Source organism: Barbatula barbatula, assembly GCF_947034865.1.
Source record: "Barbatula barbatula genome assembly, chromosome: 9".
NCBI classification, from domain to species: Eukaryota; Metazoa; Chordata; class Actinopteri; order Cypriniformes; family Nemacheilidae; genus Barbatula; species Barbatula barbatula.
Genome location: NC_136772.1, coordinates 9,179,200 through 9,195,049, shown reverse-complemented (window position 1 = coordinate 9,195,049; position 15,850 = coordinate 9,179,200). Strand labels below are relative to the sequence as shown.

General features: G+C 37.6%; 1 protein-coding gene across 1 annotated transcript in view; it reads right to left on the bottom strand.

Annotated features, from left to right (window-relative positions):
* The window catches only part of il1rapl1a (interleukin 1 receptor accessory protein-like 1a), a 68,182-nt gene extending 67,546 nt beyond the window's left edge, over nt 1–636 (bottom strand). Inside the window, exon 1 of the mRNA XM_079463520.1 lies at nt 263–636. The gene's annotated coding sequence lies outside the window, so the exon portion shown is untranslated. The remainder of the gene's footprint in view (nt 1–262) is intronic.
* Between the last annotated feature and the right edge of the window lie 15,214 nt (nt 637–15,850).

Here is a 15,850-nt window from a genome sequence, read left to right as displayed (position 1 = left end):
CTTGACGCACTCGCGAGTCTCTCCCTAGAATTATACCTTCACCAAAAACGAGTTGTCATAAACCGTGCATTGAACCCCACATTTAGATGTTATTTCGTAAAGGTTAGAGTACACTGGCATCTTCACGAGCTAGCGCAGATCACCTCGCCACCCCCGCATCGCCATGAAACCTCTCCAAAACCACACACACACACACACACACACACACACACATACACACTTCAAACTTCGCATGGTAAACTAACACTGAGCACGAGCTTACCGTCAACCCACGTCCAAAAATTGATCCGCGGTCAGTCAATAAGACACTTGAAAAAGGAGCGAGCGCGCATCACGGTGAATGGGGAATCTGACCAAATGATCCATCCGAAGACAAATTCACCAGCTGAGTTTATTCCAATACAGACGCTGCTTGAAGGAGAATTCAAAAGGTTTCCAAGGGTCTCTGTGACTTTACGGCATCAGAACGCAATAGAAACTCATAGATCATGAAGGGGGACCCATGGCGTGACCGCGCGCCCTCTTCCAGCGGACAGTCCTGCGCATTCCTTGGCGCGCCGTGCGCTCGTCGATCGGTTGCGGCGCGAGGAAAGGGACGATTTGAGATGTCTCAGGTATCCGGCAGCAAGAGCTCCTGTGGGGGTTTCCTCTTCAAAACGCACTGTGTGCGCTCGCTACTGTGGGAGAACTCTCCATGGTCCTAAAGTCCGCCCCGAAAACCTACGTGCGCTACGACGGCGGATGGCTATGTGGCTTAAGGAACACCTTCAGCTAAAGGAATCGCTCAACTAAATCGAATCTCAGATATCATTTACTCGTCTTTTTTTCGTTACATTTCCATATGGTTTCCTTTCTTTTGGGAAATTCAAAAGAAAATGTTTTGCGCTATGCTTGTAATGCATCTCACTAGTGTCCAACATAATCATCATACCGTACAAGTTTTGTCCAATATTTTCTGCATACTGCATGCAGCCATATTACAGTTTTGTGTGAGGAATAGCCTGAAATGTAAGCCCTTATTCACTCTGAACCGTATTCATTTTTGAAAGCATACACATCTGATTTATACTTGAGATCGGGGACTGGAATATATATTAGGCAAAAAAAGCTATTAATGAGACTTATGACCTACATTTTGTATACGTTTATTACAACTTTTGGAGCTTAATTACCCCTGTCTCAATGTGCTTTTACAGTTTTAAAAAGAGATATGACTACACTTCGCTTTGTATTGGACGGATGAAAGATAGTCAGTCAAACAGGTCTGGAACAGCATGAGTAAATAGAAACAGAATTATCCTTTTTGGTGAACTATTACTTTAAACTTAGAGACGAAATGTGTGTGTATGTGTGCAAATGTTATAAGTGAGCTCTGAAAAGAGACAGCCTTGAGACCCAGGTGTGTGCATTAGTGTGTGTGTCTAAGCAAGAGGGAGAGAGAGTCTTTTCCAAAACACTTTGCTGTCCTGTCCAGGGTGAGTCTCTCGCTATGTGAGTTGCATAACAATGAGGAGGTTCACAGCAGAAGAAAAGCCCACTCAGAACACAAACACACAAACACACTCACTTTCTCTGGTTTCGCCTGTTTCTTTACCTCTCTCTCTCATCTATAAAACCACAAACATTCTCTGTGTGTATTTCACCACCTCTCCCCCTGCCCAAGGGAGTGAGTTCTCTCCTGCAGTTACTGTCCACGTGTTTTTATAACTTCCAGTATTTTCTGCCCACTCCGCTGATGTCATACAGCTCAATCTCTTGTAAGGCTGATTCTGAACTATATATCTACAGCTATATATCTACACCACACTGTAAAACCTGATTCCAGTCACTGTGTTAGACAGAGTTGTATATCGGCTAGGCTGGTCAACCAACAGAACCCAAATGTTTTATTTGTTAGACAATCATGAACAGTATAAATTGAATGATTAAAAAAATATTTGAATCCTTGGATGCATAAATTCAGGGAATTTTCAGGGAATTGAAAAACACTTGACTTTTTAAATGATTAAATACAGTGTTCTCAAAGTTGACAATCACTTTGTAATGCTTTATTTTGTTGGAATATTTAAAGCCCAGTGACACACATGAAGGGTGACTAATAATAATGGTTCATGTGAAATATGGAAATTAAGGTTTTTAGAAGGACATGGATTTATATATAACTGCATTTTTAAAAGTGGTATTTGCTAGAAGTGTGCGTTAATATTTAAGTACATATTAAAATTAACTTAGCAAACCAGCTAAAAATAGCATCAATCCTAATACAAAACTTATGATGCTATATCTGAACACACACCAAAACACACACACAAACTCTGAAACAGATGCAGTGATAATCTAATTATACAATCCTATAGAGTGGCTCCAAAAACATTTAAACACTTACTGTAAGCCGGTTTTGAAGAAGAATGAATGCAAATATCATATCAGTAGGCAAACAAATGATGCTAGACTTTCTTCCGCTTTTTAAAGGAAGAATAATTAAAAATGTTTCATAAAAAATCATCATCTCGGTTGCATTTGTATCTCAAGTTCACACAGCTACTCAGTAAACACAGCTGTAACGCATCACATTATGAACATGTGTCACTTAGTTTGACAAATACATTATTTGAAACTTACTTTTATTATAAAATGCCTTTGTTTCATTTCTTGTTAACTAATGCAATGGCATGCCTTCATTTTAAGTGAGACTTAAGTGTCCAAACATTTTTCAGAGACATACACTGAGTATGAACAAAAGTTGACAAATAATTGCATATCTTGATACATCTGGGGTCAGTTTCCCAGACAAGGATTATCTTAAACCAGGACTAGATCTTAGTTAAAGTAGCATATTTAAGTTGTTAAAAAAAAACAACAACAAAAACATTACTGTGTGCATTGAGACAAAATAATTGTGCTGTTGTGTAGATTTTATGATATGCCAGTGCAAGTTGTTTTTGATCAGGATACCTCTAACATTTAAGTTAGTCTGGGGCAGGGCTTTACACTAGTCCTAGACTAAAATACATGTTAGAGCTGTCTAAACTGAAAACAGTTAGCAGTGCCATTATTGTTTAATGTTTGTTGTAAGTTACGGTGTGTTTGTAAAAACTAAATGTCCTAATTTAACAAAGCCCTAGTTCTGGCTTAAGCTAATCCTTGTCTGGGAAACCGTCCCACAGTGTTTAACGTTGACTAATGCACTCTTAGTCTTTTTGTTCAAATGTGCTTAATGTGTCATTACTGTCATTCATCCAAAACTTGCACAATTTCTGAGTATTCTGGTTTTTAAATATTGTAATACATACTAGTAAATAACCAGGAAACAATAAATGTTTTCATGTAGTAAAAACATCTGTGTTTTTTTATTTGGAACAACGTAAGTCTTCCAAAATGTGAACAGTAGACATCCAAGTGCACCGGAAGCATTATCATTTTGGACAAAATCGGGTTTCCACGCCATTCAAGTTTGCCAGCCCGTCTGTGGATCAGTCTGTCAGAATGTCTGGGTGTACAACTACATTCAACATAATTGTAACGGAAATTTGAGCGGAAAGGGGAATGTCACGAGAGGTTTTATCTGCTATTTTAAGCTTATCCTCAAATGGACAGAACTCATTTTTCAAAGGTGATTTTTCCAGGGCTCTTTGTCATTATAACAGGTTTGTTGTAAAATACACACAGCTGTTGCGGGATTTTTACAGCGCACTGAACTCTGTCTAATAAACAAGACTTATGTTTGGAAAAACATCCTACCATACAGTACCACTTGCGCTATTCCAGCACAGTGCACAGTATGCAAATTTTTTGCATGCATGAGAGATGACCTACAGTACTACAATCGCCAAAATGTGCAGTATAGAACAGAGCAAGCTACAAGGAATATTCTGAGCCATTCCCACAATGCAATTTACTCGACTTGACCTACTATTTCCAACATGATAAATGAACCAGAAGTAATTTTGAATGTGATTTTTAACATTGCCCTGTGTCTGCCAGAAGCTCAGATGTTTTTTTAGGTTTAGGATTAGAAGTGCAAAATAACCCCATTTGTTTATGCAAAACAGAGAGCTCAGGCAAGCAACCGAGCATACTGCCATTTGAAATTATCCCCACGTTGCATACTATTTTACATACCATTTATAGAACGCAGTAAGTAGTAACCGACGTTAGTATTCCATTCTCTCACTCTCTCCTGTTTACCTGCACAGTGTGTTTGTGTGCAGTGATCAAAGTCACTTTGATGTGTGTGTTACATGGTAGCACGTGGGCCCCTGAAGTGGAGTGTGTCATCATTTCAGACCATCCCTTCACTGCCTTGATCTGCATTGCTAGTCTCAGTGTTTTCTAGGGTACCTTCCCCTTCCTTTACGCGCACTAGAGGAGCCTTTTTATTCCTCATGTGTCCACTATGAAGTATGTGATGATATTTTGTGACCATTCTGTTTTTGCTGACTTGTCAGGTCTTTGAAAAAAACACCTTTGTTACCAGCAATATTAAAACGTCAGGAAATGATAAGTCTTAATGAGGAGATAATAAAATATTCTTAATTCACAGATTATAGTATCCCTCCTATAGACACACACACACACGCAAACACACACTCAACCCAACGAGAATTAAACACAGAAGAGCAGTAACAAAGGTAATTATCTTATTCTGGTTATGTGGGTTAATAAGAGGTTTTTTTTCTGAAGGCCAGAAGATTAATGTGAGTCTATATAAAACGCCTCAGCTCATGCCAAATTTGAGTTGAGTGTCCAGAAGTTTCTGTGGGCCATGGGTAGAACTACAAAGTGTTAACTGCAACATTTGTGTTTGTATTACAAAGTGAAAAAAGAAATTCACAAAAAAACATCCTTGTTGGCTGAACAATGTAGAATAAAACCCATTTCACAATCTCAAACATTAAACAAAGCTGATTGGTCACAAAAACCTATAGACATAGAAAATTATAATGTATGTTTAGTCGTGTTTGGAAATTGAAAGTCCCCGTAATAACTCTCCGTAGTGTCTTTGTATGAAAATAATCAATAATCATGCTTTTTCATAACAACACCAATATCACACAAACATATTTTACCAGCTCGCTTCTATATTTAATGGTTTCTCAAAACTCACCAGACTGGAAATGATGTGTTGGTAAATATTTAAACCTCGCTTGTCTGTATTGTTCGATAGTGTATCAATCAATACAAGAAAAATGAAATCTGAGGTATTTATGGATTTGCTCTAGGTCATTTCTGCAGTCCTGAGTAAATTACGACTGAAAATCGCAGATGGGGTTTAGACAGTCGTGTGTACGTACAACTACAATGTACAGAAAAACGAATGCCCGAGCGCCTGAGTATTGGCTGCTTTAAGCGCTGCGTTTGGAAATGAAGCTGCAAGCTGTGAGGTGAGTTTCAGAATGGGCTCTCGGCGTATCGACACCAAACACAGCGTATTGATTCGAGTCACGTTAGTGGACAAAGAATTGAAAGATTCGACGTGTTGTCTCGATGAGTAAATGGACTGTTTCTTGCCTTCCAAGAACGCCAACACAAACACACCGATCAGCTGGTGCAGAATCGGTTGGCTGGTTACACAGACTGTTTTTCTTCCAGATGAGTCTTTACCAGCTATGCCCAGTGTGTGAGCGTGTACGCCCGCTTGCACGTGTGCGAGTGTGTGCGAGTGTGCTTGTTTTGGCATGTCCTTTAGTTTAACAGCACTCCTGTGCACGAGCCGCAGGCTTGGCTCTGTTTGATCATCACAGCCTGATAGATGAAAAGGTTTAACCTCCGTAATGGTATCTGGTTAACAGCGGGGTGACACCGAATGAACAAGCCCTCCCTTCACACCGACACACACGCACTGACCCAGAACGGAGAGTAGGGACACCACAAGGTATGAGTTTGGGACGAAGCCAAGAAAGCAACACAAGCACAAACCAAATGTGAGGAATATCACATTAATCCATGCTAGAACACACTGCGAGCCGACACGCCTGACAGTTGTATTTTGCGTGAAGCATGGCTTACCTAACACAGAATGTTAGCAGTGAAAGTCCTCCAGCTTTGAGATGAAATATGGACCGGTACATCACAGAGACCTAATTTCGATTGTCACATCCTCAAGGTACTAATGAATGCCAGCTCTGTCATTGCTCTCTTGCAACAGCTGTCATGGCAATCCATAAAAACAATACATTATCCTGTTCAGTCAAGGGGAAGACAGTATAATGCTGTAGTGTCGCATGCTTGAAACTAGCATAAAAATCCCATACGGAAAGGTGAGCTATTTTAAAATCAGCATTTGCAGAAATCTCTCAGGAAAGGTGGGGAATCAATCATTCAAGAATCTATAATACTACCTGCCCTGTTGACACACAGCATTTAAACCCAGACTTACACAAATAACTGCTGCTGACGAGAGATGGAGAGAGAGAGAGAGAGAGAGAGAAAACAAACAAACCAGACTTCATCAATCTGATAATGAGCAAACAATATATTTACAGAATTTGAAAACTGATATCGATAACGGTATTACAACCTATGCATGTGCAATGTTTGACATGGATCCATTTCTACTTGATCAAACCCTTTAAAAAACGTAATTCTGTTTATTCAATTATAAATAATATGTTTGGTTCTCACCATGTGAAGCACCATGTGTGGAAACTTTGTGACTGTACAACCTGGTGTATGTTTTAAATTAATATCACATGCTACTTGTACTCAGATTTGCGTGGACCAGTTCTTACTCCGTAAAACATTTAATTTGCACACATCAGCTTCCAGACAGAGCGGGCAGGTCGTCGTGGGCACCTAAGAGAAGAGAGAGCGAGAGCGTTCGTGTTTTTTAGAGAGGAGGCGGTCATCAGGAAATTTCTTGCATGGATGTTATTTTGCAAGCTAGCTATTAGCCAACGCGTTTCGTTTATTCATATTTTGATTAAAGTTTGACGTTAGAAGGCGTATTTAATGTATTCAATAAGTTTTTCTCTGTGACATATTGTCTACTATATTTACATTTATGCATTTTGAAGACGCTTTTATCCAAATTTACTTTTTATTTCTGACTATGTGCAATCCCCTGGGATCGAACCCATGACCTTGGAATTGCTAGCACAATGCTCTGGCCACAAGCACCACTGAGCTACAGGAAAGCTGCTCGTTGCTAAATTTCAGATTGACCTTTAATATTAATAAATAAAAGCACTTAATAACATAACATAATACATTGTAATAGCTATACATCAATAATTGATGGGTCCTAATCAAAATGGAAAACAAGATTCTCATAATGAAAGAGAATTAAATGTGAGCAGTATGAAAAATTGATTTGACCTCACAGTGTAGTGTATTGGTATTGTAAAAATGACTATTATCTACTTTAAAGTATTTTTTATCATTATTATAATTATTTAAATCCTGTCACATTTGTGAACATTGGAAAACCAAGTGGGACAGACAGAGAAAGAGAAAGAGAGAGAGAGAGAGAGAGAGAGAGAGAGAGAGAGAGAGAGAGAGAGAGCGGTGGTACAGGATAAAGTGTTTAATGTGTAAGTGGGGCCAGTTGATTATATTAGCATCTATCTACACGGCAGCCCAACTTCAATGCAGAACATATGCGGAACTTTTACCATAAGCACTTCACAAGCATTCAACACCAGGGAGGAGATAGGATGGGTAGAAAGAGAGAGAACTAGAGACCTTGGAGACTCTGCCTATTGGGATCCTTCTTTCAAAACTAAACAACAAGTAGGCCAACACTGCTTCCATTTTATAATTTCATTTTTGAAAGTCTTTGCCCAGCACAACTATACAGTATAATTTTCACATACTTTAAGCTAACAAGGTCTACTCCTGTAGAGTTTACAAGGTGGCTACTTTGTATGAACTCAAGCAATCTTATTAGTGCGCTTTTGTACAATATGCTTTCACGCCAGTGATGGTTTGGTTTAGGGGAGGGGAATTTTTATTGCATTTTTCTAATAAGCATATATTGTTTACAATTTACATCATAAAATTCATACAAATTAGCCATCATGTAAAATAGTTACGAATTGCTGTGAGAATAGGTCGTTTCGTTTTATTACAAACAGTAAAGCTAAATATGGAGATTTCTTCTCAAAAATTATTTCCGTTGACATATTCTAATGCTATGAGGTTGATTAAGTCGCATAAATTGAAATTTGTGCATTGAATTAAACCAATATGAGAGATCATATCTATTTTTACATTTCATCATTTATATTTTCATGATCATTTTCTCTCAAGTCATTATAAATGAAAAAAAGTTTTCAGCAGGGTTTTTAAGAATTCTCTTTTTCCTTCTGTGAAATAAGCAGCAGAATTTACTGTTATAACATGGGGTGCAAGTTCGCCTTTGGGTCTAATATAGTTTTTAATGATGCATCCTTCAACAGCAGCTTTTGTTGCAAAGGTTGAGATCATTCGGAAGGATTTGCAGAGCCAAGAACAAATTTTATGTACACTGCATTATATTAAAGAGAAGTATAGGAAAACTTGTTTTCTCAAGTTTCTGACACCAAAGGCATTATTGATACATGAGCCGCATACACATTTTGTGTGTTGATGTGTTCATCTGACTGATTTCAGAAAGATAAGAGTCAAGTTTCAATAAATTTCCTTTTGGCCTGAGGAACAAAATTGAAGTTCTAAAAGTTGGTATGTGTTTATAATACAACAAGCACTTTAATCTTAAGATCAATGAGAATTGTAGTCCTTGTGGTACTATCCCTTTTTGATATAATATAAATATTTTCTAGATTTTACATTGCATTGCACTGAAAGGGACAGTTCATCCAAAAATGCTGTCATCATTTACTCAGCCTCTTGTCAGTTCAAACCTGTATTACTTTTTTCTTCTAAATAAACACAATAGAAGATAGAATGTTGTTAACCAAATAGAAACGGTACCCATTCTCTTCTCCTCTATGGACACAAATCAATTCTGTAGTTTGGTTACCATCATTCTATAAAATATCTTCTTTTGTGCAAAAAAATAAAATGCATTAAGGTTTGAAATGACGATCAGCAAACTCATTTTTGGATGAGCTGTCCTTTTAAAACATATGGTTGATGTATCTTGTGTTCTTGCTTTGGGTTAGAGTTTTAGACGACAGCATGACACAAATTTCTCCACATATTCTATTGTATAAAAGGAGCCCATAAAGTTTTTCAGTGACTGCAGGTAGAATCCGCAGTGTCTGATAATATATGGGGTATAATAAACACAAAAACCCGCCTTGGAAAACAGGTGCTGGAGATAGATGACCCCTGATCCATGTCCTTGGTTACTGCTTCATAACTCCTTCCCGAGCCCAGATTTGGGCCATAATTCGTAGCCAGCTTCATTCAGAAAGTTCATTGGCCACATTTCACCCAGAAACATTAAAACTGGCACTCTGTCAATGAAGCAAAGAGTAGGTTGCTATAGCTACTCTTCTGTCAAAGTCCACCACTCTTCACACTATCAAAAATAGAACTGCATTCTCATTTAATATCCATAAATCAGCAACCGCACACACATACGTGTGCACACATAAAAACACACGCTGATTTATTTTACAACCTCTCTTTTTCTATCATATCTCAAGGCTGCCTATATCATTTCACAAAACAGTCTTTTTGCGGTACAAATACGGCCATTGTTAAACTTCCTGGATTTCAAAGGGCACAAATAGCTTTGCCACGAAGATACTTCTCTCAAGAATGTTTGCAGTGAGATGGATGTTGAAAATGCCGGTGGCTGGTTTTGTGTCAGTGCAGTTGTAAGGACCGGAGACCTTTAACGGCAGCTCGAGTGAGAGGAGGTGAACAGGTGAAAATGTGCCTGTCTGCACACACTCAATTCTGCCCACACCCTCAGCAACATCAAGCATAAATACACTCCGAGAGCGATCAACCTTCACCTTAAACAAGCATAACAACAGCGTGACTAATAATAGTGCTAATGATAAGAAGGAAACGACACAGAATGGGAGGAATGGGAGGAAATTAAGTTTTTTTTTCCATTCTCTCTATCTTTATCTATTTCTCTAGTCCTGGCTCAGTGAATTGCCACCATATGGCCTGGCTCATGTACTTAAATATGTGAATGCTAAAACAATAAAATCAACAGCTGCTCTAAAGAAAAACAGATCCCGAGGAGAAAAATAACAGAATGACAACCGACCGAGCACTGACGACACCGATCACAGACTTAAATCTAGCAAATCTAGCAAACACAGCTGAATAATATAGCATATTTATTAATGCATGTCCTGCCTACTATGCAGCAGTATGCAACAGTAAAGCTTTGATGTCACATGACCTCACAGTGTGAATGTTTAATTTAGTAATGTTGTTGGCACGTAGCTGTTCTCTATACCTAATGTGTTGGTCCGATCCCAAGTAATCTGGTGAGATGCATTACTGTTTACACATTAAGGTAAGGGTTAAATAAAAGGTCATGAAAGTGATGTTATATGAAAGGGTGAACTAAGTGCATTTTGGAATGCTGTAATTTAGCAAACATTTTAAGCTGCATATGTTAGATATTACATAAATATTTTATGAATAATAACACTTTACAACAAGGTCATATGTTACCATTAGTTAATACCTTAGCTATTATGAAGTAACAATACTTCTACAGTCGATGCACACATTGCACAGCCCTTAATAACTATGGTTTAAAGCTAAATAAATAATACAGTTACAAAAACATAGAAATCAATGCACCCAAAAACATGGTTAATACACTTTTACCAACAAAAAAGAGCGAACTCACATGAACAACTGGAATGACACTACCGAACATTTACAAAGATTATTAAATGCTGAAAAACATCATTGTTCATTATAAGTTCACCTTATCTAATTCATTTAGTAAGATAGACAAATACAACCTTAATTAAAGTCCCCGTGGTTGATCATTTTACTCTATGATTAAAACTAATCATTGACCATAAAAATTGCATATTTGAATTTCTTTCCTGTGATTTGTTTTCCTGCCTTAATATAGCTTGAATGTAACTCTACACCCCAGCTTCATTCAGTATAGGCAGATACATGAATATGCAAATTAGCCCCACCTTATATGAATGAAACTGACAGCTGATTATTTCAGAGCCTAATCTATTCACTATCCTTGCATGTGGCAAGGAGTTGATGTGATTGGTTACAGGTTTATGACATCACACACCGGGGCAGTCTCAGCATTTCTTAAACTGTCTTTGAGAAACTTTAGTTTTATGGAGAAAATACTCAGCAATGGTTTAAAACTATAAAATAGCACATGGATTGTCTTAAAGAATAAAAAAAAACACAACATGAACATATAAAAAACCTTAAAAACTTGATTTTCTCCCCATGGGGTCTTTAATTGTTACTGTATGACCATAGAGAAAAATAGATTTACATATATGCATTTGGCAGATGTTTTTATCCAAAGTGACAGGGCACTCAATGTATACATATATGTATAAACAGTACATATTATGAATTATAAATGAGTTTTAATATGTAAAATAGAAGGTAATGCATCCAGGCGTCCTCTAGAACAGCTGATCACTGTTGTCATGGTAATCTTAATCACCGCACAAACACCTACAGAAACTATAACAATCACCCCACTAAAGCTAAGAGAGCGGGGAATGTATAGATGTTTATAGTATACAATCTTTCCTTTTTTATTGCTTTCATTTTACTTTAAAAACTTTACATGGTTTTGCAGTATTTATAGTTTTATTTAAATTTTTTGCAGTAAAGCCACAACTTAATCGGTTTTAAACGATGGTTGTACTAATGGTACTCAAACACACACAAAAATATACGATAATTTTACTATAACAAAAAACACGATTCATTTTCCTAAAGGAATCAGGGTTTGCTGTTTGCATGAGTAACCCCCTCATGATGACATATGGAAAATAATGCATATCACATTTAACACAATACACTGAAAATCCATATTATATGTGTGTGTACCTATAGTAATTAACTAGGGAATGATCTCTGGTGCTTAGTGTTTCCAACTCTCTCTCTCTCTCTCTCTCTCTCTCTCTCTCTCTCTCTCTCTCTCTCTCTCTCTCTCTCTCTCTCTCCCTCCCTCTCTCTCTCTCTCTCTCTCTCTCTCTCTCAGAGTCTGCTAATTAAAAAATAATTAAGAGGTGGGGGAAAAAAATTCAAACATCGTTTGCGATCAAGTGCCGCATAACGGGGGTGGGCATAATTATGGTTACGCAGTCGAGAGGGTCGTGTCATCTCCACGACTACCTCTCAACATCGATTACACGCGTGCCTTATCAGTGACACAACCCGAGCAATCCAAAACATCATCAAAGAAAGACAAGGGATGGACACGCAGTGGATGGAGCGTCTCAGCGGACCACCAATTACGCGCAATTACTCTGAGAGAGTGTGAAAGAAAGAGTGGAGCGCAGGAGGTGGTTACATTAACTCCTGTACGCTCGCTCGAACGTACAGTCGCCGTAGTTACCGGTCTATTCTGGGATGTGAGCCCAGCTGACTGCACATTTATCTCGACTCTCATCTGCGAGCCATATAGGCCTGTGTAGGTGGGCGGAGAGAAGTTCTGAAGCTTGGACGAGAAACAGCGCTGATGAAAAGTTTCCACAGGAGCTAAACAGGAAGTAACGGTATACCGTGCCGCGTTTGAGCCGTGAGCCCCGGTGGTCCCCGCAGTCTGAAGAGCATCATAAACGCATCATGTATTGTGTAATAGTTTTCTTTATCCCAAATTATATCAAGCTAGCTTGATTTCAGGTTCGAAGAGGAAGATTCAGGGAGCGAAAGGGAGTGAGTGAATTAAACAGTGTAAGAGTGAGGGAGGACACCTAAGATTAATGACACACATCTACATTTAAATTATGTCGGATTCCTCATTAACTCCCCAAGTTCACATTGCCTCCCTCCACCCCCTCTAACGTACCCTTTGGATGAGTGGTGTGGTTACGCCGAGAATATATCAGCCCCAATGATAATATGACCCCTGATATGGGCATATTACCAATGACAGCTAATTAGGAGGAAAATCACCCGGAGCACACACATGCACAACCAGCAGATGTCTGACTGCTAGAAACCATCTGATGGAGGTTTTCTTGGGATGTACCGTTGAAACACTATGAGACCACTGCAATGCTGGTGTGTTATGTTCATAGAATGGAAAATTCCTGTATCAACCATTTGGGCTAAAAAAAAAGTATATCAGGTTTAAACCCCACTATGGTTGATTGATGAATTCCCATAAAATCGTATAGCTTTTTCATAGGTCAGGAGAATTAATGGAGTTCCCTTTAAGTTCTATTTAACCTTTATGTCAAATATATTTGCTAAAAGTCTGTTAGAGAAATAAAAATCAAACGAGACAATTGTTCAAGTAAAATATAGAACTTGGATCTATTGATAGAAATGCAATATAACATACATAACTATTTCTTCAGAGGTGTATAAAGACCTCACATACTGAAGCGTTGTGTATTTATTATCTTATAACAAGCTATTTCTATCTACATTCACGGGTCCTCTAACATGGAAATCGCCATGTTGTTTCTACAATGGCCCTTAATGGACAAACTGCTTTACGAAGCGCGTTTTGTAATCTATCACCCAGAAATGTCCTCTTGTTGTTCCAGCTCCAAAAAATGACATATTTTACCCATGCACTGTTGACAATGAAAGAAAAAAGGAAAATGTTCTTGTTATTTTCTGCCAGGACATTATCTATTAGTTTCATGGACATTGAAAACACAGCACAATGGAGTGAAAATGTCAAACTACAGATGAAACAGTAAAAAAAGTAACGATACTGTACATTGTGCCATATTTTAAAGAATTTTCTACAGTGAGTAACAAAGACTACAAATTTTAATAATGATGATTCTGCTAATTGTTTCCTTGAAATTAAAGTGAATGTCAAGCAAGGCTGTCATTTTGTGTTCTACGTCAAGAAACAGACAAGTTACAGACAAGAAACAACATGAGAGCTTGAACTATCCTTTTACTGTAAGTATGAAAGGATCTCCGTTTAATTGAATTGCCATCTAGGAGGAATTATTTCAGATAATGTGAAGATTAAAGAGCATCTGCTTTCTGATTAAGTATTACTGTTGCATCCTTGAAGATAAGAGCTTAACCTTACTCCAGGGGAACGGTTTCTGTAATAAATGTATTCTAAAATGCAAAACAATTTAGGATTAAGCTAATTATGTCACCCAGGCAGGCAAATTCCGGACTCTGGACTCTGTCCATTCTACAATAAGTGTAAGGTGAGAGCATGCAAAAAATCGGGAAAGTATACTATGCAGGCGCGGGACCCTTTAGCTCTGGAATGGTGCAAGGCATATACTCGGTCTAAACCTCACAATTAATCACCCTCCATTAATTATGAAATAAATAATTAGTCCCCAAAGTAGACTCCGAATGATGTAATTAAAGCAGACTAATTAATGTATTAATTGATTTTATGTTAATTTAATTTTCTGCTAGAATGGTCGAATCTGTGGAGAATCATGCTGAGTTTAATACAGAACCTGGTGACAAAGGTCAGCTTAATGAGAATGTTTCTGTATGACTAACAAAGTTTATTTTAACATGACATTTACATCTATAACGGGAAACATATTTTAAAATGGGAAAACCTGTTAAAAGTAGACAACAACCCCTCAAAAATGTTGAGGAAAACAATGTTCAATGTGAGCATGAAACAATCAGACTAAGAAATAGATTTGGGAAATCTGATAAATTTTTAAACAGCTTTTGCTTCTGTAAAAAGCTGAACTGTTACACTTTCCATTGAATATTAACAATACAGAATCTGATTAGAATATATACCTCTCGCTTTGGATTCCACCAAGCTAGTAGTGGCAAAAATATTGAACACTTGATTTTAAAACTTCAATTATCCAGGTATGAAAATTCAAGAGTTTGCACTTTTCTTTAGACAGAGTGAAGTAAAGCGGCACTCCTTGGCTATTTTATTTAAATTGAATTTAAATTGGAGACATTTCTTTCCTGTTGCAATGATATCATTATGGAGCGAAAAGATATAGTAAATAATATATATATATATATATATATATATAAAAAGGATTTTTTTTATTGTTTTGGTTAGTGTGCCTATATGTGGAATCAGATGAGGTTACTTGCACGTGTACGCACACACACATATATACCCACAATTCATCAGTAACCAACTCCAGATAAACACAATAATTGACACATGAGGGTTTAATTGGCATGATTTACAGAGGGGGGACATGGGAAGAGGCGTGACAAATCAGCTGTTGCTCTCAAACTCATTTCCATAGACGGTTCTAGAAGCTTTGATAGCCTCAATCAGAGAACGCACTCCTGCATCTTTAACATTCAAATAATGTTAATGTTATAGCAAACTAAATAATAGATCAAAAGGCATTTTTCACATCTGCGACATTCGGTGAATAACCCAGTCACATGTTTCAGCTGAATTTCTGTTTAAAATTGAGAAACTGTAGCACTAAAATGACAGATTCTTTACAGACCCACTATAATTTTGGTGCAGGAATTATAAACTGCACGTCATGGTCGCCGATTGAAAAGCAGAATGATTTATGCAATATTAATCATGCGAGATGCGAGGCGATAGCGCATTCCATTTGAAACAAATAACTTTATATAAAAGGAATAAAAGGAAAAAACATAATCATGTCCAATTATATGATGATTTCATAGCTTCCCTTATACAATCATTACAAGATGAAGATGTTGTGTCTGTTGAGCAATAGTGAGGTCATAAGAGAGGGTTATTACTGCTGTTGTGGAAGTGGGCAGTTAATGATGTGGCTGTGACAGCGTATCCATGGAAACC